Source organism: Eubalaena glacialis, chromosome 7 (assembly GCF_028564815.1).
Source record: "Eubalaena glacialis isolate mEubGla1 chromosome 7, mEubGla1.1.hap2.+ XY, whole genome shotgun sequence".
Lineage (NCBI taxonomy): Eukaryota > Metazoa > Chordata > Mammalia > Artiodactyla > Balaenidae > Eubalaena > Eubalaena glacialis.
In genome coordinates this window covers 62855373-62880493 of record NC_083722.1, presented here as the reverse complement: position 1 = coordinate 62880493, position 25121 = coordinate 62855373, and the positions used below count along the sequence as shown (strand labels likewise).

General features: G+C 40.1%; 1 protein-coding gene across 2 annotated transcripts in view; it reads right to left on the bottom strand.

Moving 5' to 3' along the window:
* Positions 1-21491, bottom strand: part of ARPP21 (cAMP regulated phosphoprotein 21) — a 154829-nt gene extending 133338 nt beyond the window's left edge. For both annotated transcript variants that reach the window (XM_061195242.1, XM_061195243.1), the window contains exon 1: positions 20888-21491. The gene's annotated coding sequence lies outside the window, so the exon portion shown is untranslated. The remainder of the gene's footprint in view (positions 1-20887) is intronic.
* Positions 21492-25121: the final 3630 nt, after the last annotated feature.

Here is a 25121-nt window from a genome sequence, read left to right as displayed (position 1 = left end):
ACACATCTCCATTCCAGCACTTATCAGAGGGTCCTGAAGTTACCTGGGAGTCAGGCTGTTAGTGCCTCTAGAACAGGGACTATGTCTTACTTATCTCTGGGTCTCCAGGAACCAGGAAGGTATCTGGAACATAACAGGAAATTAACCATGGTTTCTAAAAAAGATAAATGTCTTCTGCGAATGTCTTCTAATCATCTTAACCAGGAAAGCTGTATTAATTTTTCAATTGTTTAAAATATTAACTGTTTATATTATATTCATGGTATAAAATTTTAAAATGTGTCTTTAAGACTTATGTCTTTAAAAAGCCTGATTTTGTGTGCTGTGGCTACATGAAGAACACAACTCAGACCAGCAAACATTTCCTAGGAATACACAGACACTTTGTTCAGGAAGTCCCTCTTCTAGAAAAACCGGATATAGTAGATAGTGCTCATACTCATGATCTCCAAAATAACTTATCTGACTCATCAATAAGTACATACTGAGTGACTAGAGGTCATTATTGTCTTAAAGGGGTACTAATTGGCATTTATTCGGTAGAGTAAATCTGGACATATTTGGATCATTGTATTATGATCACACATAGCTGAAGATCAAAAAGACATAGTAATGCCAGATGCACTCCTTTCTGCAAATACTTGGAGAGCAGATAGAATCCAAAGTAAATTTATATGTAGATTAATGCTTTTCAAACTTCAGGTTGTGACGTGTTAGTAAATCAGAAAGTCAAATCATTGGTTATAACCTGAATTTCGTAAAGGAAGTAAACAGAACACAGAATGCAGCAGAATGAATGGAGTGAAATGAGATGCACTAGAATAGAATAGGTAAGAATTAGAGTACGATACCCTAGGGAAGGCTATGCCTTATTTTGTAAACTCGAATTTCGCATCTGTGTGTGCAGGTGTTTGTGTGCTGGGGTGGGGGGGAGGGGGCGTGTCTGTGCACATGTACGTATAGATGTGTTCTGGGAGTTCACATAAAAGGCATTTTTATAAATAGGTCTGTGTCCAAAAAGTTGCTGGACTAGACCACATAATGTTTTTATAACTGTTTGAAGAATAATTTGAAATATACCTTTAACTCATGCCTTGATTCCCCAATCAGGGAGAGAAAATACAGGCTGTGACAGGGTTCCTCCTGTGAAACCCAAACACGATTTGTGAGATTTAAAGACCTTATCATTTAAATATGAGGATTGATGCCTCTGAGGAAGATAGAGCATCTTAGTTAAAACAAGCAAATGATTATCTTGGACAACAGTGTAAACAAGACCCTAATTCACCAAGCGGCTAATTGCTGTTCCCAGCTGCAGAAGATTGGCCGGTGCTCTGTCGCTCACACGCAGACTGTGCGTGACAGCTGCACACTCACTCTTGAGATTCAGCCCCACACAAGTCCAGTGACACACACCAGAGCCTGGGGGCCAAAGAGGGTTTAGTTCAGAAAGAACCTGTCTAAAAGGCAGCTTCTTAAGACATCAAGTGCTTTATTTAATAGACATATTTGCCTCTACGGTTGTGCTGGAGTGAAACTTATATTTGAATTACTTTATTTCCTCACAAGACTTACTGATAAGTCACCAGGAGAAGAGCCTTGGGAGCATCCTTCGTAACCAATGGAAATTGATCCTCCATATCACTTTTTTTTAAAGTAAATCACAAAATTGTTATCTGGATCATGATAGTCACAAATTTCCAGGGTTGTTCATATTTAATTCAACTTAAACACAGATGCATGAACTCAGACTATAAAAAATAATAGCTACCATGTTTTCTTATATTATGTGCCAAATGCTGCAAGAAATACTTTACACTTAGTGTTTTTAATCTTTACTACTGCTAATCTCATTCACATATTAATGGAAGGAAGGAAGGAAGGGGGAAGGGAGAGAGGAAGGAAGGAAGGAAGGAAGGAAGGAGGAAGGGAGGGAGGGAGGAAGGAAGGAAGGGGGAGGGAAGGAGGAGAGAAATCTGAAGTTCAAAAGGGATAGGTCCCCTGCCCAAGGTCAAATGTCACTGATATTCTTCAAATGTTGGTCTCAAAAACTCTTGCTCTGTCCACTGCCGCCCATAACATCGTTCAGTCTGTGCCTTCGGCGGTGTGCACGCACCAAGGAGTGACTGCAACACCACACATACAATCATGGGTGCTTATTCCAGAAAGATGGCAAACCGCACAATAACTACACCTTTTATTGCAAGAGAGGATCAATTCTGCTGTCCCTAGCCAGAAACCTGAAATTATGTTTCATCAGTAGAGTTGCCTTGGATGTCCCACTACAATACAAAAAAGCATACTGAACACTTGATTCTATAAAATCTTAAAAGTGAGAAGCAGACGAGCTACACAAGAGCTGTCAGTGTACAATGGATGCATGACCTCTGGTCCACGCCAGTGTTACCCCACCTGGGGGAAGGGCTGTTTCTAAGGTTCGTGAGGTCTCACCATGACCACCATGCTAAAATCCAGGCACAGGGATTTCTTTGATGCATGGAGCCGACCTCAAGGCGGTACCACCTCAATCCACAGCTGTCTTTGGGGACTGAGTCGACTACCTCTGATAAGGAGGATTTCCAGGGGAACATCACCAGAGTCCAGCCTGAGAAGGAGCTGGTTAGCAGTGAACCTAAGGAAAACCTCTGTATTTCTAAGGTCTAGATTGGATTCTTGTTCTCCTCTGTCTGCTCCACAAGCTGAATCAGAGAAAGAGTGAGGAGAAGGGGTCTTCTCTCCATTCCAAAGTCAAGTTCTCCTCTGCTCACCCAAGGTGGTTGGAAAAGCAGATTCCCTAGGCCGGGAGCAGGCTTCTTGGACAAACTTCTGATTTAACCAAGCAGCACTCGGGCCTGACCGACATGAGAGCAGCTTCCAAGTACTGTAAAGTCCAGGCATCCAAAGACCAAAGACACCGTATTGCGGAGCTTGCCAATGTGTATGCGTCCACAAGAGCAGCGTACTGCTTCGGGTATCAGCAGGCATTTTGGCTGCCCTCTCCCTCTGCCCACAGCTGTAACTCGACTCACACATGAGGTTCAGGTAACCAGTGGCATCCTGTGTGATTGGGTTTAAACACTAGAATCCGTATGTCCTGCCCAGTTGGTACAACAAGGTCATTTGTGCACAAGAGTTAATGAGGGACCTCGGGGTTGGTGGTCACATGGAAACTGAAAGGCACCATTAACACAAATATCAGCCTGTCCTGAAAAGGAGAAAATATAGGCAAAAACAAGACATCACAGAGCTGTACAGTTGTGAAACTGCTCGGACTCTGAAGCTAGATGTCCAGGGATGAAGCCTGACGCTACTGACTGAGCAATTTCCTTATGTGTCTCTGTGCCATCAGTTTCCTTATCTGGGAACCCAAATAATGAGACCCCCTCCCTGCCAGACGGTTGTGAGGATTAAACCAGTTAACATATGTGAAGCACTCAGAAGAACACTGTCACTCGTAATTAGCATTCTATGTCCCACTGAGACAAACACATGCATCCATTTCAACGGATACTGATATTACCTGATTAGAGCCTGGCTAGTATTAAACCGCCAACATTTCTGCAGAGCCAGACCTTCTAGACACTTCTAGAGACATCAGTGTCTCTAAAAAATACAGCTACTTCCAAATGGTTTTGGCATCCTTCCAAGGCTCCCAGGAGCCATCACTGGGTTATTCAAGCTGTGGGTGGATGGTGATTTCTGGGGGTTCACGCGTATATGTGGGAGGTACGTGGATGACAGTTCTGGGGTTGTCGGTCTTTTTCAGCTAATATAAATGAAATTCAAATGCCCTTGAAATTCATTTTGAAAGCAACAAAGCTTACAGAGAAGGTTTCTAAGAAAAAGGAAAAATGAGGAAATGAGAGAGAGCTCCTAGAGGGCACACAGGTCAGGACTGTGTCAGGCAGGTTTTTCCAACCTCCAAATTTTCCTAGGATCTCTGCTAGCAGCAAACGACCTTAACCATTTATGAAGATCCCTTTTCATGAAAATCACGTTTTTGTTTTTGTTTTTCATTTTGCTTGAGGTAAAGCATTTTTATTTCTTTAAATACATTGGTACTTTTACCTGATATAATTGTGCAAATCCAGTTACCTGGTACGAATAAAAGACAGCACTATTCTGATTCTAATTTTTTTAACTTTAAAGTGATCATACAGTAAATTTGACTTCTTGGGGACAGGGGGCTGTATGGTTTATGAATCTTAATGCCTGTATGTTTGTGTAACCACCACCACAATCAGGCTACAGAACAGTTTCAACATCCCAAACACTGCCTCACGCCATCTCTTTCCAATCACACCTCCCCTTTGACATAGCTCCTGGCATTCACTAGTCTGTCCTCCTCTGCCACTATAATTTTATCATTTTGAGATGTTACATAAATGGGGTTATGAAGTCTGTGATGGTTTGAGATTGGATTCTTCCACTCAGCATAATGTCCCCTGAGATCTGGCCAAGTTTTTGCAAGAATTAGCAGTTTGCTCCTTTTTATTGTTGAGTAATATTCCATTGTATGGATGCACCAAGTTTTATCCAGTCACATTTTGAAACACAAATCGCCCAGTTTGGGGCAATTATGAATAAAGCTATTATAGACCTTTATCTACAGGTTTCTGTGTTCATAGTTTTAACATCTGGTGCTCACCAATTTTTATTTTAAAGTTTTTCTTGATCCTTAGAATACCCAATCTTGTGAATTTGGGATTATTCTATGTCCATGGATTTTAGATCCTACACTGGAGATTCTTAGAACGTACCCTCATGGGAAAATCTGCACCTTCCTACAGTCAACCAAAACAGAGGCTCCTAACTCTTTTCTGTTTAGTGGAATTTGGAACCCTCATCTCCTCTTTTAAGATGCTATGTTTAAAAAATAATTTTTAAATCAGAGTAAATTAAAATTTATTCTGAGGTTTGTTTTGAAATTTTACAGTATTCGTTAATACTTCAGATTATGAAACATCAATCATGCAAATTCTACATTCTGACAAAAAGTTTTATGTTTTAGATCAGTGGTTCTCAAATTGTGGTCCACAGACCAGCAGCGTCAGCATCGCCTGGAAACTTGTTAGAGATGCAAATACTTGGGCCTCAGGCCAGATCCACTGAATCAGAAACTCTGGCAGTGGGGTCCAGTGATCTCTGTCTGAAGAAACTCTCCGCGTGATTTCAGATGCTCGTATAGGTTTGAGAACCACTGCTCTAGGGATGAACGACTCTGTGCAGTACAGAAAAGAATGCCATAGTCCAGGACTTCCCCTCGAGATGACAGACTGACTTACACATACTTCCTTCTGTAGCAGGAGTCACTTAAAAATAAGATGGCTCATTTGTGCTAACATATGAGCCCTAGATCACCCACTGACATTTGTAACACAGACAGTGTAGTTCACTTTGGTCACCTGGGGGCAGAGCTATGGAATCAAAACCTGAAATGTACAGAAATCCCTAACTCCTCAGTTGAAACAATGAATTCATCACCCTACCTTCTATTTCCATCTTGCCATTTTATCAGTACTGATGGGTAGAGAACAGGGGCGAATGCAAATTTCCTCTCTTCACTGGCTCTGTTCTGTAACCCTGTCCTTAGTGGGATATTGTTCATCAGCAGTGAGATAAATGAATTCAGAAGGAAAATGAAGTAGAAAAGCAGCTAGCTTAGGTCACCTCACCACAGATCTCACAAAAAGAGGGATTGCTCTTTTTGTAATATAACAAGATCCCAAATTTATATATGTACATATATATATACATATACACACATATATATACATATAATATATAATTTATTATATATGTTATAAAATGTAATATATGTGTACATATAAATGTATATATCATTTACAGCAATTACTAAAATTAAAGCATTTAATTAATAAAAAGTAAGCATAATCCTTAAATTTCTCTGTCCAAATATTTTAACCAAGCCACTACCTTTGACAAATAATTAATACATATGTTTATTATACCTACTACACTTATCTTTTATTTCAGGGGAGGGCTGAAACTACTGTTAACCTCACTACTTCCTTTATCTGAGAAACTGACTCCCTGAGGGTAACAGGATAAAAAGGCCCCTTTGATCCTGTACATCTGCCAAAGGCAACCATCACCCTCTACGCAAACACACGGAAAGCACAGGCAAAGAACGAGTGGGTCTGTGTTCCAGGTGTCTGGGGTTTGCTAGGTAGAAAACGAATTGAGGACAAACCATCTACGAAGAAAGCTCACACTGGCTCATTCTGACTTAGGTTTTCCAGAAGATAATTTCAGGGAAAATATATTAGTAAAAACTGATAACTTCATCTTCAATATTAGGAAACTGCAGATATATGGGTTGGCCAGTGGACCTAAAACAGGTTTATCTACCTGGTATCGGTTCAGGAAGAACTAATGGGGAACATGAGACAGAAGGCAGAGTGTAAATAAACTTTTCCCCAACCTGACTGAGTGATAGCTCAGAACACATATTTGAAGAGCAAGGCAATATACCTGAACTATAAAGAATCACAAGTGTACCATCAAGCATGCATTTAAAAGCCCAAACCTCGTAAATCCATGAGAAAAAAAAAATGGAAAGGCAATTTTTCTTGAAACTCCACTCATCATTTAATAAATATCTTCAAAACCATTATCTATTTATTAAAAGTTTTTAATTAACATTTTGTTCCTTATTCAGTTATCCTTGGGCATCTATTTGTACTTAAGTATGAACCACTGGGTCCCTTAAATCAATAACATTGTTTCAGACTTAGTTGGGTGGTGAGTAAAGATACAGGTTAGATGTGGTGTAGTTTTTTTTTTTTTTTCCATTATTCTTTTCCTTAACTATGCTGCATGTATTGTCAACATTGTATAAAAGCCAACGCAAAAGAATCCCACCACGGGACTTCCCTGGCAGTCCAGTGGTAAGACTCTGAGCTCCCAATGCAGGGGGCACAGGCTTGATCCCTGGTTGGGGAACTGAGATCCCACATGCTGTGTGGCATAGCCAAAAAAAAAAAAAAAAAAAAAAAAAAATCCCACCACCCACCAAAATAATTTTATCTTTATTTTCCAGTAATCCGTGGACAGATAAAATACTTGTGACTCAAGCTTCATAGCATTTTTAAAACAAGTATTGATATATCATTTCATTACATGTGCTCTTATAGGTTTCAATGTTTTAATGGATTAATAGGCCCTGTAGGAGGAAGCAGGCTAGAGACAACATTTCTATTTGTGGCAAGTATTTTACGTATGATAATTCATGAAGAGAGTTTTGTTGCTGACATCTGGAAGCTCACAGTAGTTAATTAACTTGACTAGGTCAGTGAGAGGTGGGGATGGAATTCAAACTTAGGTCACCTGGACTTCAAGCCTATTGCCTTTCCATCATACCAGGAGCAACTGTCCCAATAATAGGTAAAATCAGGAGCTGAGAATCCATTCTTGTCCCAAGTGGCTGTACCAATTTCAGAAGTTAATTTCCATGCCCTTCTTTGTCATGGCTCCATACATATCCTTCCACTATTCCACTGTATCCTGTTCCTCAATTCCATATGCCTAGATTAGATCGAATTCTCTGTGTTTCATATGGCTATTACATATTACAGTGTAAGTCATATTACAGAGGAAACAATAGAAGAATGAAATATACACCTTTCTTTTCCCTGCACCAAGAATCCGCAAGTATGCTACAACAGAAATTTTGCCACGGCTGTGACCACAACCAAGAGCAGATCGGCGTGGACATCACATGGGCATGCAAGTCCCTCTCTTTCGTAAGAGAGGGAGTTCATAAATATCTGAGAACATTTACACTGCAAAACAATGAAACAAATTATTTCTCCAAAATAATAAGGCCACAGACAACTTTTGACCAAAAATGATCCAAAGGTAATTTCAGAATCAGTAGAAGGATACTGATTTTTCCTTAGCACTGTCCCTGTGGCTCCAGCAAATGATACATGCAGGGCTACAGAAATCTCGGCTCTCTTATTAATAAGAACTTTTGCCTGAAGAAACAAGGTAATGCAGAGCGCAGAAGGAGCTAGCCAAGTAAAGTAACACCCGCAGGGCAGAATAAATGGCACTAATGACCTAATCAATACAGAAATAAGTACAGATTTCCTCCACAAATGGCCACTCAGTAACGTCTCTTAAAAAATTCAGGGGAAAAAAAAAAAAACATATCTCTTTCATTTAAAATTTCCTTACGTTTTTGGGTGTACTTCATTAGGAATACCCCCAAAGTTGACTTTCTTTCAATTCAATACATTAGGTCAGGTCACTAAGACCTGGAGTGACATCTATCAGTCCTTTCAAGTTCGCAGGTCTGGGTCTGTCTCACTGCTGTACATTCCTTCACTAACAGTGCAAACCCTCTGATTCCTGCTTAAGCCCGAGGATCTAATCTATAAACAATGAAACAAGTGACATCCCCTCATCCTTTCTTAAAACATCCAAACCAATCTATTTTTACAGCCAGGTCAGAACAATGAGGTAATGTTTTCTAGTGATTTTAGAAAAACTGCTTTTAGAGCTCTCTTCTCTTGCTAGATTCATTGGGTAAATCTCTGATTATACAAATGGCCTTCTGTTGGGTATAGGTATTGGTTTCACCTGTGAAGTGTACAAATCATAGGTCTACCACAATTTTATTTGCAATCATTCCTAGTTCTTAAAGTCCCAAATTGTCCCCAGAATGATGCTAAGACTAAACTCTCTACACCATTTCTAGACAAATCTAGAAAAAAGCTTAGTTAACTTTCTTTGTAAAGCAGCATCGAGCCACAATCTAATCCCATGTGAATTACCCTTAATAGATAATGAAATTCTAAATCATCCATGCCCACATCTCTTTTCCAGGGTCCCTATTGTCCATCTAAGCTTCTAAAATGTCAAACCCTGCTGTCTGTGCAAAGGAGCACCTTATGGAAAACATGTGGATTTTAGGGGTTCACAGATGGCCTTTCCTCACTGAACCACTGGCTTGGAGGTGCGTATCTGAAAATGTGAGCATCAGGAAATAAATAAATGAATACTGAGTACTGGGATAAGTACTGAATCTGTAATTCTTACAACAAGCCCATTTTAGAGATGAGGAAGCTGAGGTTTAGAAAGCTTGAGAAACTTACTAGCAAGTTGCAGAGGGGGATCTGAACCCAGGTCTGGAAATCCATTATCCTTTTTTCTTAACTATTCTATTCCTGATAAGTTAGTTACATGATAGAAGAACAATAACCTTCTAATCATTTCACTCATACTGTAGCATTAGTGCTTAGTTTAAAGGCTAAGAAAAAAAAAAGCATGACCAAAATTTATGGACAATGAAATATAAAATTGATTCACAAATATTATACCCCCCAAAATCATTAATAGACATTGAAAACTGGAAGAGATTTTAGAAATCATCTGGTGTAATCTTGTTGCTTTATGGGTAATTTCTAAAAGTAAGTTCTTTCTCAGTGTTTCAGGGCAAGAAATTTTAACATGATGCCAGGTCTTGGGACAATGTATCAAGATATCTCTCTGCTTCCAAATACCTAAATCTTTAACTTTATCTCTGCCAATGGAAAGAACTGCATCCTTAAAAAAAAATATCCTTCGGGTAACTTATAGATCAAATCTTTTACTCCTAAAGTTTCCCTATAGAACCGTATGTAATTCCACCTACCTCTAATAATAGGCATTATTTTTAATCTATTAAGGACATTTATAAAATTCTGAAACTATTTCAGTTTCCTTTTTCAAACGCACAATGTGGAATCTAACAACAAATTCAAAGAATAATTTGCTTTTAGAAAAACTTACTTTTTAATTCTAAACAGATACATTGGTTTGATCTGATATGAACTTGAACTTTGCAGTTCATAATTACAATTAAATCTGTACCAGTTGCTTGCAGCTCTAGTAAGCAATATTGTAAATATATGATTTTATAAATCAACAAAGAAAACAAAATGGCTTATTCTAATTCCATACACATTTGTCATAATCAGCTTATCTTCTTTCTCTTGTTAGAGAACTTCCCAACTGATGGTTTTAGTTTGTGCTCTATTACCATCAACAGAACTTTTCCCCAGTAGCGGGGCTACGTCTTCCCTGTTTGTTTTCTGGAAACAGTAATGGTCTCCGCTCTCGAGGTACACTCCTTGTCAACTTTCTTAACGAGATTTACTGGCAAAAAAAGATTTTTCTCATTTGTCCAAATTAATTCATACTGCTTTATCATCCAAGATATCGCCCATCTATCATTTTGGAGTTTCCTTACACTCTCAATCATTCAATTCATTGTTCAAAATGTTCTAGTGCATTTCTCTCTCCAAAATGCCTACAAAATCCTATATAGCAAATTTCCCAAATATTTAGCATGAGACTTGACACATAGGAAACCCTCAATAAATATCTGAAAAACAAGAAGGAACAAAGAAATGAATGAGTGTGACATCTGATGCAACAGACAAGTCTTGCTGACTCCCACACAAGAACTCAATCTCAATTCAGCTCCCATGGAAGTTCCCCTACTTTGATACAGTGTGGTCCAGAGGATATTTTTCTGGCTTCCTGATGAAAATACCAGCTGTGTCAGAATCTCTTGCTATCCACATCTTCCTAAAGACTGCCGTAGCCTCAAAGAAGAAAGAGAATATTCTCCTCATCTCTCTAAATTAAGGTACCAGGTTTTGTTTTGCTTTGGGAAGTCCGAAGGGTGAGTAGATGTTCATACAATCAGAACCACACTCAGCATATCTTAAAATGTAGAAGTTAAATTAAGAAAGCAAACTCACTCTACTCTTAATCAACTGGATCCCATCCTTTAGGACTAGATTGTTTTGAAAGATAGGAGTAAGACATTAACTCAGTTCCTGTGGTCCCAAGTGGATTAAACGGTTTGCCATTTAACTCTGGTTAATCCTATCATTGTTCCCACATAGCAGGGAGAGTAGGGCGACTCTCCTTAAGGGAGGAAGAGGAGTTAGGAAACCCCAACTTGTCAGTATTCTCTTCTCCTCACTCCCTCACCCCTGCCTTTTAATCCATCACCGCCTACTTGCCCAGTTCTTCAGAGGAGTGAATTTCTTCCCCACATCCTGGATCACCTTCACCAATGTTAATCTCTCCGAAGGCACATCTCCAGTAAACAGGAGTTGTCTCTAGCTCTGTGTGCCAGTGATTTGGAAATTGTTTGTGAACTTGCCTCATCTTCTCTCCCGAGACCATAACTGACTGTTAACTGTAATTTCCTTCCATGTAGATGTAAAAGTGATCTAGGTACTCAGTTTAAACGACTGAAGTTTTAGGGACCTTGCTATCCCCATAGAAGACGGAGTCACTGCCTGAGATCTGAAGGAAAAGCTTCTTTGTAACAGCCAAAATCATTTCTAGTGAAGTTATAATTCTACATATAAGGGCATCTCTTTGTTCTCTTTGTCAGAAAGATGAATGTCAGATCCACTTTGGCTGAAACTTTTGGGAAAAAAATCACAATTAAAACTTTAGTTAGAGCTGATTTTAAATCTTGAATATTAGGTGCCATCAACAATATAAAGGTCAATTTTTAATTCAACAAGCTGATTAAATATCTGGCATGTGCAAGCAAGAACAGCTAAAGACAGTGAAAAAAATGCACTGGGAAATACACACAGGCCTTGTTTTATGGCTCTTCACTGTATTGTGCTCTGCAGATATTGTTTTTTTTTTTTTTTTTTTTTTTTTTACAAATTGAAGGTTTGTGACACCACTGCATCAAGCAAGTCTATTGGTGCCATTTTTCCCAAGAGCATTTGTTCACTTCATGTCTCTGTGTCATATTTTGGTCATTCTCCTAGTATTTCAAGCCTTTTCTTTGTCATTATATTTGTTATAGTGATCTGTGATCAGTGATCTTTGATGTTACTATCGCAAAAAGATGACAACTCGCTGAAGGCTCAGATGATGGTTATCATTTTTTAGCAATAAAATATTTTTAAATTAAGGTACGTACACTGGTTTCTTAAAGACATAATGCTATTGCACACTTAACAGACTGTGGTATAGTGTAAACATAACTTTTATATGCACCGGGAAAACAAAAAATTCATGTGACGTGCGTTATTGCGATAGTAACTTTATTGAGGTGGTCTGGAACTGAACCTGCAACATCTCTGAGGTTTGCCTGTACCCTTTTGAGATAAATTAGTTTTTTGCTTAATGTTAGTTAAATGGCTAGTATTTAAGCATATATTGTATGCTGACTCTAGATACACACACACACACGCTATATAGATATACATACGTATATATCTATATAGTGTATATAGTATATGTAATCTGTCTACCCTTTCCTTGTTTTTTTTGTTTTCCAGCTCATATTAGAATACCAAAGGATTATAAATTTATTCTCAGGTACCTTCTGAGAAATTTCACTGGATGACTTTCTGATGGTACTATCCCTCAGAAGAATGGCTGATATTTAATTATAATAAAAAATAAAATGTGGTTATTTGATGAATTTACTGCTTTGCATGGCTCACCCTCTGCACTGAACACAACTCATGGTTCTACATTTTCTGACGGGGGACTAACTGATTAAACCCCAATTATGAGAGAAGTCTTCCCCTCCCTCCTTTGACTATTTTCACACACGTGCCGAAATGATTCATTTCCGCAACATTAAGTGAAGATACTTTAGAATCAGAGGCCATATCAGCTGCCCAAACAGCTCAGTCAGTGCTTGGAGACAGGAAACCAAAGCTGTCTGTGGGGGGCGCCAGAGAGCCCAGAAGCAAGCCCACAGCTCTGCTTCCCTTCACGTCCGGGAGGTCGCTGAAAAATGTTTCCACCTCTCATGCCACCCAGAGCTGCCACTCCTGCTCTCACCCATTAGTACAGGATGTAAGGTTATTCTTTCATGGATTCATTTCAACCCCTTCCTATTCAATGATTAGGTTCTTCAGCCACCCCTTTTGGATGGTAGAAATTACACAATTAAAATGTTTCAGAGAAATAATTCCTATCTGTTCACTTTCCAGACAACTCTGAATGGAGCCACCCCTTCCCCTACAGACTACAGAAGATAATGACCTTACTAAGCATCTTTATCCACGTACACAGCACACCTCCTAGATTAGTTACTACCTTTGCTTGGCCTTCAACATTTCTTAGGCCCAGAGAGAGTAAAGCTAGTCTCCAACTCTAACCAGTAAAAATGTTTATGGGGCGGGAACAGAAGGGAGCTGTACTCTATATTATTTTTAAAAATTCTTAAAAGGACGTTTTTCTCATTCATGGAATCAGGTTAAATCTCCCTCTAAACTTTTTTATATGAAAAGATGATGATTTCCTTTTCGTGAAAAATACCTATGTGGCAGGTACTTTGTTTCTGTTTCAGTCCTGCAAAGTAGGCCTTATCTGTCCTACCTTCTACATGAGAAAATAGAAGCAATGAGGAATTAACGAAATCACAGAAGTCACATAACTAGTCATTTGTTGCTACTGGACTGGTGTTACTACACTCTTTTACCTGCAGAAACTATGAAGCAGAGAGGGGTCGAGAATCTTGGCCATAGACACACTTCTAGTTGTTTACTCAGATCCAGAGGCCAAACTCCAGGATGGGTTGTTCAGGTGGTAAAATGCATATTTACGGATGTAAGTTTTGGAGAAGTGAGATCTGGGTGCACCACCACATTTTGACTTTGTTTTCCAGACCTTTAATTTTAATCCAGATTTTGTACGTTTCTCTGATCTGCAGAATCCCACGGAGGCCCGCATACCTCGGAAGTAAAGCCCTGCGTCACGGCACACAGCAGTCACCTGCTCCCTCTCTGATGAGCTCCAGTATGCTCTGGCATACATCCCTCGCTCACTTTTAACCTGGCATTGGATCGGAAGCACCACTGAGTTCAAAATATCTCTCTACTAGAGTTTCCCACATCACACTTGACAAATAACGCAGACATTGCAATCATCTGCGTAGTAAAATGATATCCCTTTTGGAGGGATGTTTACATTCTTGTCTTAAAATACGTATACTTTTTTTTCATATGTAAACTCTCACGTTTAACTATATATACTCTCCCATCTCTTGGTGCTGAAAGAAAAACCCACTAAAAACAAAGTCATGTGTAGTTCCGGATGAAGACAATAATTATAATAATAATTAAAGATAAAGGAGTCTAGTTGTTAAGGGTGCTTTATGGTGTTTAAGCAGATAGCTACAGCATGGACACGCATTATGATGGCGTGCTATATCATTTCATCTTTCCAAAACTCCGGTAGTGATTATGTGGAAATTTCAGGATTAGAGAACTACTTTAATCTTCACAAAGGAAGCATGTGCTGTGACCAAAGTTAAATAAGCACCAGAGTGAAAAAAAAAATGACGAATCATTAATACCAGCTAGTTGGGATTTTGGAATCCATCTTTAGTGCTAGGCCATTTGTTTGATAATTTCCTAAAGTTCTTACAATGCCAGCGTATCTCAGTAAATTTAAAATAAACAAATATAAAACTATGTAATTTAAAAGTGTTAGCTTGATCATTCCCGTAAGCCAGATAAAAGAAACAGGATCACAGACATGACTGCAAAGTCCTGACAACTAATGAATTTGGCAGAGTTCAATAGCGATTTCAACACAACTGTGTGCTTCCTTGGCTTAAAGAGTGATCATCTGACTATAAACCTCAATCTTCTTTCTCTAAAAACAGAAAATAAATTGCCATATTTCCAACCAAAAGGTTTTTTGACACTATCATTTTTTTAAAAAAAGTCGTGTTTTAAAGAAACGGGTATTTGAAGCTTGTAAACAATGCTGAGATACTCTTATGTGACAGAATCTACTTATTTTCCAACAGCTCTTTGATGATTAAATTAAGTCAGATGACAGCAACGCTGGGATTTCCATCGAAGTGGTATACATATTAACAAGCAAAATGCTAAGAAAAGTCTGTCAATCCAGAGTATAGATATTTTCTTATCAATAAATATTTGAACTTCATGTGGGGATTTTAGCTGGTGGCTTTAGAAATGTATAAAAAAACTGCAAAAACAAACTGATAGCTTTTTATCTTCCTACTGAGTTTATGAGCAAAAAGAAGTTAAACAATTATACGTAGTCCCTGAATTTCAGTGAGCTGCCATGCCCCTCCTTCATTCTCTTCTGACCCATGGCTGGATTCTTCTAGATCTATGCGACAGTGATGAAATCACCTGAAAGCCACTCAAATGACGGAACAATCAGATGACAGCTAGGCCTTCTGATTTACATGTCAAGGCATATTCTATTTGGACTTGAAGGATCGTGAAACTTTTAGAAATTGACGTTCCATTTTAATTCTCTGAAGATGTGGAAATAGTTTACCTCAATTATTGGTGTTGATTTTCAATTTCAACCAGATCAAAATACGTCAACATGCATTTTTTTCCCTTTAAGGTATGATTCTATGGATTAGATTGTTCTAACAGTGAGTACTGGATCTTGGCAACTGGAAGAAAATCTGCAAAATATAGGAGGATCATTCCTCTGGTTTCCATTTCCCTAGAGATGGTCTTCATTCTTATCTCAAGCGCTTAGTGTATAATAAAGAAGCAAGCAATGAAAACGCAAATGTAAAAGAATGCATATCCACTATTAAAAATTCCAGCATTACATCTTAGGTTGAGAAGTCACAGAGTTCTTTCGGAAGTCCCTGTCACAAACACTGATTTCCTATCTTGTGTGGGTATCAGGAAGTTTATCTGGGTTTATTTAGGTAGATTAGCTTTGTGAATATGTCGCAGTGAAAAAACCTGCAGAAAAAAGACTGTATATTACATTATGTGATTCTGCGTAGAATCACATACTGTGTAACCACAGGATACCAAAGAAATCTCTACAAAATTTGCTGAAATATTTGAAATAAAACGTGACGTAACTGTTTTCCTGTTAAAAATCTTAAGTCCTCCTTTCAATTGAAACCATGTTTTATTTTTACTTATATTAAAACCAGTTTTTATTTACAGAAGTGATTTTGTCAATAAGATCTTAATATTTTGTGTGTTATCCACAACACATTTTTAATGTAAGAACTGTTGTATAATTTTAAGGTAGTGATAAATGTGACAAAGTGGTAAGAGGCCTGTTTTTTAAAGGGTAATGATTAGTGGAACCCTCTCCCCTTTACCTGGAGAAAATGAAATATTTTCTGTTGCTAGATAAAAGAAGCAATTGTAAATTATATTACTTTAAAAATGTTGCATGAATTTATGACTGAGGGATAATTATGAATTTGTGCCTTGAGTGAGATAATTTTGGATTAATTCCTTGGCATTTAAATAAGTCACAGATGCAATTTTATCCTAATAGATATCACTTGGTTACAGAACTTTAAAAATCTTAGATAACCTTTGGCATTGACACGTATATGAAGCGGGGGTTATAAAAAACTACCAGAAGAAATTTTCTTCAGAAAAGTATGTAGAGAAATTTAAAATATTGATCTACTGTGGCCATAGACCGTGATTACAAGTCTTTCCACCTGGCGATACCAAGGTCTATGCTGGCAGCAAGAAAAGAACATAACACGATGCTAAGGACTCAGTTTGAAAGTAGAGTCAGTTTGGTAAATAGAAGTCAGTCCTTTTATTTTTTTGATATCCCCTCAACTGTCTCAATGTCATTATTTCAATTCGCTTTTTGGTTTACCTGCATAGCTATTTCCCAGGGCACAGATACGTCCCAGTAATTTTAGAGAAAGGTACCTTCAAAACGTTAGATGGGCATTTTATAACTTAGGAAAATATCACCAGACTACAGAGAATTCTGAAACCACAAGATAACACTGCTGCCAAACATTAAAAACTGCTGAATAAACTTGATACTCTGTCCCAAGCACTTTATTTTTTTATCAAGCATATGATATTAATGTATGCAATTTAAATACTTTGTATCAGCTCCCATCTCATCCTCATAGAAATGAAACTGTTGTGATGTAAATAGAAGTAATAAATACTTTGAACATCCAGGGCCGAGTTTAATCCAAGACGAGCAAAATTAATTTAAATTATAAGACTCTGAGGCACTGAAAAAAATCACTTTATTAGCACTTGGCATAAATACACCTTAAAGGAAACGGACCCTCAGAAGCAAAGACCACCTGAGAAAAACAAATCCAGTCACAGACACATCTTGCTAATGTTCTGCTTATACCTTCAACAGCCCTTTAGCATTGACTTCTATCACTGCTTGAAATCATTTATCACATTTAACTTTAAATGTTAGAATGAAAAATAAAAGAAAGCAAAGTCAGCAGAAATGTAAAGCCTCTGGAACCATCAATTTCCTTAAAAATAAAGATCCTTTGTCCAAAGAGAGGAAGCATGTATTTTATAAGTTAATCATCACTGACTTAAAATATGTTCAGAACTTTCCAGGTGACATAAGGTATTTTTAAGGAAACCAATTCCTATTCTGGTTAGAGATTCACAAATTTCTCAACAGGCTACCACTGTGTGGTACCAGTTAGGATGATGCCAGTACTTACCATTTGAAGAGATGGCTCGCGGTGTCGACCTCACCTTTAAGCCCCAGATTCTTTCCTAACCTTGTCACAAAGCAGATCTGAATTAAACTAACGTGTATACAAATGGTTCATTTGCTATTTCCAACCTTATGGACTTAAAACTGTCTCCGCATACTAATGAGAATTTTCAATCCTTTCCACTTCTGGCTACATGGTATACTGTGTCTTCAGTGGCTGACTCATTCTACACTCTACTCATGTAGCTTATCATTATCTTGTCCACAGACAAAATACACATTGAATTCAGATGAGAATGCCCACTGCCTTGAGAATCTTGAGAAAGGTAGCAGCGCAGTGGTCTAAATAGCCTGACCACTAAGGGAAATATTACAGTCAATGTAGATTACTTTCTCCCTCTAAAAGTACAAGGTGGAAAACAGAAGCAACAACAGCAAATTACAGTAACTCTTTGCAATGTATTTCCCTTTTTTTTTTTTTTGGATTATTTCTTGTAAAAATTGACAAGATCCAAGACAACTCTGTACATTGTTCTAACAGCTTCATTTAACAATAATTATATGACTCACTTCCCCACCTAATACAAACTTCTCACTTTCTCTTATGTTTATTACTTTTGAAACTGCTTAGGCATTTTTCTAGTTAGCTTTACTCTGTAGAAAGAAGTAACCCGACTGCAGTAAGTTGTTAATACGAAAATGAACAGCAGAGACCTTTCTGATTGAACGTTCTCACTTTCTACCTCAAGACAGGTGTTCTGCATATATGCAAACGTTGCAGACAGATGGCTTTGCATGTTTTACACACTATAATATAAAGATATGTTCCCCCCTCATTATAAGATTCCAAAAATTACCAGTGCTGCCTCTATCTACATTTTTAAAATATTTAACCTTCGGTAACATAATCTATTGTGCTCATCTCAGAGTAAGGAGAGAAAACAACTCAAATATTCTAACAAGTTCAACCAAAACTTCCTATTTCACTTCATTGTCACAATACTTGACCTAGACTCCAAGTTTATAAAAGAAAATGAAAACCAAAATCACAAGGCAGAGCTTCAAGTCATCAGCATATCTTAGAAGGATGTTAGTTATTTTACGCCTGGAACAGTTTACAAGCTCCAAACCCTTCCCTAGTACAATATTTCAGGAATCTGAAATTATGTCTGCACTTCTTACCACCCAAGCACCTGACAGCTTGAATTAAAAATAGTATATATGCAGCAACTCCCTGGTTACTATCTCCCTGAAGTTTTAAGGCACTCAAATTATTGAGTCTTCTTTCTAAGAATTACTGAAGAGGTTGATGAAAACACATATCAAACTATTCATGTGTAATTCTCCCACTAAAATCAACTGATTTCTGTTAGTGTGATATATTAGGACTAATGAAAATCACCATACCCAGTAGCCAGTCTGTACCTTTCCAAAGATCCCTCTCCAGTATCCATAACCATGCCCAGCTCTGTCTTCCATCCTGCTCCTTGTATCGCAGTGAGGTGCTTGCTCCTTCATTAAATAGCATTAAAAATAGACTGCACAGAACTCCCCAGTGGAGCATGCTCTCATGGGCTAACGCCACAGTTCTCAAGGTAACCACACTCAGCTGGTATCTAAGAGGGAAAGTCACTGGGAGATCAGCAATTTGCAAATCTAATAGAGCACACAAACCTGTCTCAGTCTGAGCTGAATATTGTAAAAGAGAAATCAGGGTATAGTGAAATTAAGTCACTGAGAAGCTAAAGGACCATTTCTGGAGCTGCATAAGTTTCTTTAAATATCTCACCAAAACAAATACTCTGTTGAACATTCATTCATCCACAGCAACTTAGTTATATGATTTCTTGAACAACACCAATCACGTCCAGTGAGGGGAAATTAAGACATCTCTGCATAGCAGTCTAAATGTCTTAAATTTGCATTTAAACCAAGTTACTTTAAACCAAGTAATAGTATTAATAAGCAAGGGTAGACATAGGTTAGCCTTCTGTATCTTTTGTGAGGAGGAAGTGTATTCCTTAAAGAGTATTCTAAACTCCCTCTCCGGAAAATTGAAAAACATTCTGTTAGTTGAAGTGATAAAAAGAAGTATAAGAATGCGATAAGAAAGGAAATATAGGATCGAACACAAATACATACCTTAAAAATCCATATAAACCTGGGAAGAGTACATACTTAATTTCTCCTATGCGATCCACATTAGGAGGCAGCAGAAGCAATTGCTGCCAAGACAGTAGACTACTCAGCTACATAGCTAGAGCGCTAGGCTTCCAAATGACTGCCCTCTGCGAAAATGACATGAAAATCTTATGAAGACATGCAAACCCTGTGGTGACACGAATCAAAGCAGTAGGTGCATTTATTTTAGAGTGTCAAAGGTTTCCTAACTTTTACCAAATGAAAAATGATATCCTGTCATTTCAATTTCTCTGTTTTCTAAAAACAATCATAGTCATTTTGATCACCAAAGTGGATGAGAAAGAGGTGGGGATCATCTGGATTTACTCAGCATTTGCGTGAAATCTTGTCCAGATTCACTCCAACTCTGGGGATCGTCATTTGTGTCTGGGCAGGCTGAAGTGTCATACCAACAAACTTAAAAAAAAAATCAGAAATTAAAATGGATATCTGCACTCTAAACACATTACCGTGAGAGTGATTCCTACCAGCCTTCCATCGTACTTACTAGCTTCCCATCCCTCTAACTTTCAATTCCTTCTTTGTCCTTCCTTTCAGGCTTGGACTCTGTCCTTATCCTGTATCTTCGGAATACTGAACCCAAGCAGCTGACAGCAACCACATCTACTCCAGCCTGATTTCTATGCATAAAAATCCAGTGAGTCAATTTCTCTTCCTGGGAAACTTTCTAAACACCTGTCTCAGTCAACTCAGTTCTACCAGCACATCTACAACCTCAGACAGAAGACTGTTAAATTTGGAGTCTGCAATGAAACACAGAATTCAACCATGTAAAAATAAAACGGAACATCTCTTCCCCCTAAACCCCTTGGGACCTCAAGTCCCCTGAGGACAACAAACAGATGACAACTTTCTGCCCCTTGCACAGCTCTCTTCCAAATGAAATAAAAACACTCCAAACTTTCTACTGACAAACCTGCATAAATCACTGTAGACTTCTCTGGTGAAGAGACCTGCCCTTTTCAATTCTCTCCCAGCTTTCCATTTTGGCCTCATTCTGGGGAGGGGGAATCTACCCCTCCTCTGACAAAACATAAATACACAATACATATAAAACAACAACTTTCTACAAACAGGAAGGAGAAATACAGACTAGAAACAATTCGAAAAAAAGCACAGATATAAGGCAGAAAGAAAGAGAAAAAAGAAATCACAAAAGGCGTGCAACGTTCACGTCTGAAGACCTTAATTATATTACCTTGACTGAACAGTGGATATCCCCCCAGCGTCTCGGTGCCTTGATTGATCTGATTTAGTTTTTGGCTTTTATTAATATTACTGTTTCTCACGGATCGATTTCGCTGTATTTGTTTGATTTGGCTTGGGTTACTAGTATTATTGTTATTATTGGTGGGTTTATTTAACTGCTAGTAAAAGGAGCCTTCTGCGGCATCGGCGGGGCTCCTGGCAGGGCTGCGGCGGCCAGGGCTGCGGCGACGGCAGTGGCTTCAGCCGGCGACCCCGCGGCCCCTGCTGCTCGTCGCTGCTCCGGATGCGCTCAGGGGGCGCCGCCGCCGCCTTCTCCGCCCTGCTGCCTGCGGAGAGCGAGCGTGCCCCCGCCTCCTGTCTGCCGGTCCGTCCCCGGGCACGTCTGTCTGTCTGGCCGTCTGTCGCTCAGCCTGGCATCCCACCGCGGGCTTCTCGCTGTCCCGCGCGCAGCTCTCCGAGCTGCCCCTCGCGTCGGTCTGTCCCTCCGCGAATCTCGGTCCCACTAGCGAGGCAGGGTCCCTCTCCCCGTCTTCTGAGCCCGCATCTCTGTCGCTCTGTCACTCGATGCCCCAGCCGCTTCCCTCGGACAGAGGAGAGGGCGTCTGGAGGAAGGGAGCACGAGGCTGCTTCTCCCTCTCCCTCCTCTCTCTCTCCTTCCCCTGACTCTCCCTCCCTCTCTCTGCGTGCCGGTCTCCGAGACTCCAGCTGTCTAACTGCTCCCACCTGTCCGTCGCTCTGTCACTCCCAGTCTCCCCGCCGCCCCCCTCCCCCGAGCCAGCCGGCTCGGGTAGTCCCTGGGTCCCGCGCGCCCCTCTCCCCGCCTCCGCGCGCCCCTGCCCTCCCACACGCCCGGCTCCTCCCCGCAGCCCCGGCAGCGTCCGGTCCCCGCCTGGGCTGGCGGCAGCGCGCGGGTGGCATGTGGCGTGGCAGCTGCTCGGCTGGCAGACTCCAGTCCCCGACCCGCCACGCCCGGGAGATGGCCGCGGCCGGGCGCCTGCGGGGGCCGGGCCTCGGCCACGGGGCGCGGCCGGAGTTGGCCGAGCTGGAGCTCGGGCACCTGCCCGGTGCGCTCGGAGCGCGTGGTGCCATCCGTCCCCCCAGCCGTTCTCCTCCGCCTGGCCCCGGGCTAGAGACAAAGCGCGTGAGCCACGCACAGGGCGTGAGCATCATTCATCAGAGAGAAAACTGGCACGCTGCCCCCTTCCCCTCCACCCTGCCTTCCCGCTCCCCGGCCCGGGCCGAGACCCCCCGCGTACCTCTCCCGGGCGCCTCTCGACTCCGACTTGTCGGACACTTGGCCAAGCCTTGCCCACTCCCTTCCTCCGGGGCTCACTCTCCAGGCCAACTCTGCAGAGAATATCCCACAACAATAACACTTCACTCCACCCCAATCGAGCCGTAGCCTCAGAGCTCTGAGAGATTTCGCGGCTCTGAGCAGGACCCCAAGTCCCGGCGTGCGACGCCCAGTGGACTCCCCGTGGGCGCCTGCCCAGCCCGTTGCCCACTCGGGCGCTGACTGAGAATCGCAGAGGTGCCCCAGAAACCCCGGCAGGCTAGGGCGTGGGGCAGGGCGCCGAGTTGACAACCCAAGAAATAAAAGCGCTGCATTTCCCGTTTGTTCTGGAGATGTGCTATTTTTATTATCTGTAATTCATTTTTTCCCATTGTTTCAAGGCACACACTACCAAAAGGAAAAAAAAAAAAAAAAAAAAAGGAATAGTGGAGGAATGGGAATACATTTCCGGAATACCGCCCACCCCTCCTGAGTGAATGTGGAGCCTACTTTTCCAACATTATAGGTCACCAGCCAAGATAGATCATTCTGGCGTTCTGCCCCCAGCTGAGAGCAAGGCATTTGATTCTGAGCTTCCTTGCTAGGCTGTTATTAACGGGAAGCAAAATTATACTTGTACACGCCTGCATGGAATTGCCAAAGCTCATTCTGACAGTATCCAGCAATTCAGCTTCTGAAATGTAGGCACTGAATAACTATGGATCTGGCGCGATGAATGCCCCATCCTACAATAAATTGGAGAGGAGAAAATCAACTTTTAACAGCTGCAATTAGTAACCCCATGAAGAGACAACAAATAACTAGTAATACACGTCAATAAATGTCCTTTTAGTTCCACTTATTGACACCCATTCCCGATAACAGACATCATAAACAGATTTATTAAGGGAGGCGCCTTCCACTTTTTATAGAAATGTAATTTCAACAGCAGTAGCCATGTTCATATATGCTAAGAGATTGATTAAAATATCAAACAGATGGTATGTGTGGTTCTAGCAAATGCTATGGAAAGAATTAGGATAAGGTTGTACTGGTCTTTGATGAATAGATATTTCCCAAATATTGGAAATTGCCTCCCTTGGGAATCAGCCGTGCTGGAATAAGAATAAATCTGTTGTATGAGGTTTCAGCAAATGAAGCCTAAAGAATTCAAGACCCTTCTGTTGATCTATTTTTTGAGACTTCGACTTAGTCCTCTCCAAAAACATTTTGACAGGCATTTCTCCCCTCCTTCCAGCCATATGGAATTCAAGGAAAAATTCATCAAAAGTATTTCTAATTCTCTTCCCTTCATCTCAAGTCATGTTCTAAAAAATCTATTTTCCTTGGGGGAAATTGTTGTGACAAGTTGTGCTGTGTCTTAAACTCACACGATTGGGACTGCATGGAAGGAGGGTCAGTGTACTTGATTTTCTTTTTGGACAGAACTACACCTAAGCAGCTCCTGAATGGGTGAATGGGTAATCTACTAAGAGGAAACCTGAAGAGCTTGTTCTTAACACAAAGTCTTCTAGATCGAACTTCACTCTGGAAATACACACACACACACACACACACACACACACACACAGGAACTCGATTCTATAAACTGGATTAGAAATTATAACCATTGATTGGGGGAAGGGGAATTCAAACAGCACTCTTAGTACATACTTCGGTGATTATGGAAAAGAAAAAGACAGAATGTTTCAATATCTTATCAGTGTATAGACAAGCTTGATGATGAAACTTAATGCAATTTCTCATAGAGTTTAACCTTTATTTAGAAAGGAGAGTGTGACAAAAAAGAATAATATTCATTTAATTCAGCTAAATTTTTCTACCTTTTCTCATATGTAGTCAACAAATTAGGGACTAGAGAAGGTTCAAGTTTATTTGAGGCCATGAAGGTAATTAGAATTCAGCTATCCAATTTTAACTTTTGCATCCCAATGTGGGCCTGAAATATACTTCTGGGAATATTAGGCAGGCAGTGAGCAGTACGTGACTCTTCTAGGCATTTGGAAGGTGTTTGTATTTCCTTAAACAATCAGTAACCATTCCTTAAGGCCCTTGGCCTGTTGTATATTAACTACCACTAAACTCACTAAAACTGTTGTCTACTTTATTGGACTTCTGGATGACATCTATGATGCTGATGCCGATGCAGAGGTGTTTCTGCACTGAAAGCATCCTACCTTTAGGGGTGGGAAGCGGTGGTAACGGGGGAAAAAGGAAGTGCAACAGGGAAGAACAAATCTGACTCCATATTAGATCTGTTTCTTTTACTTTAACCTTTGTATTCTATTGCTTTTGCTTTGAGTTAAGAATGTTGCCTATAGCCTGGAATACACATGATAGCCTATTTTCAAGGCTCTGACCTTTAATAAGAGTATAACACTCTCCCATTCATATAGAGGTAAAAAGTTGCAGAACAGAGAACAACAATTTGTCTTGTTGGAAGTTTACAGGAGCATCCTGGCCTGACCTAGGTGGACAGCTGCAAAACAGAGGATTCCTGCCCCAAGAAGTTTGTAACAACCAACCACACCTCCTCCCCTTTTTACTATAAAAGAAGCCTGAATTCTGACTGGGGTAAGATGGTTCTCTAGGACATTAGTCTGCCATCTTCTCAGTCTGCTGGCTTTCCGAATAAAGTCACTATTCCTTGCCCCAAGAACTCATCTCCCGATTTATTGGCCTGTCGTGCGGCAAGCAGAAGCTGTGCTGTTAGTCTCTTGGTCTGGATGCTCTTGAATTTATTTGGTATTGTGTTTGAAATGAAAGGGCATACAGGTAGCCAGGTAACGCCAGCTTGGGGAGTTGAGCTCACCTACACACTGGCAAACATCTAAGATTGTTGATAAGCTCCTTTACACAAATTCCCTTAAGACACTAAATTAGTGCCCTTTAATGAAGCTTTCAAATTGGATTTTCAAAATAAGGCAAA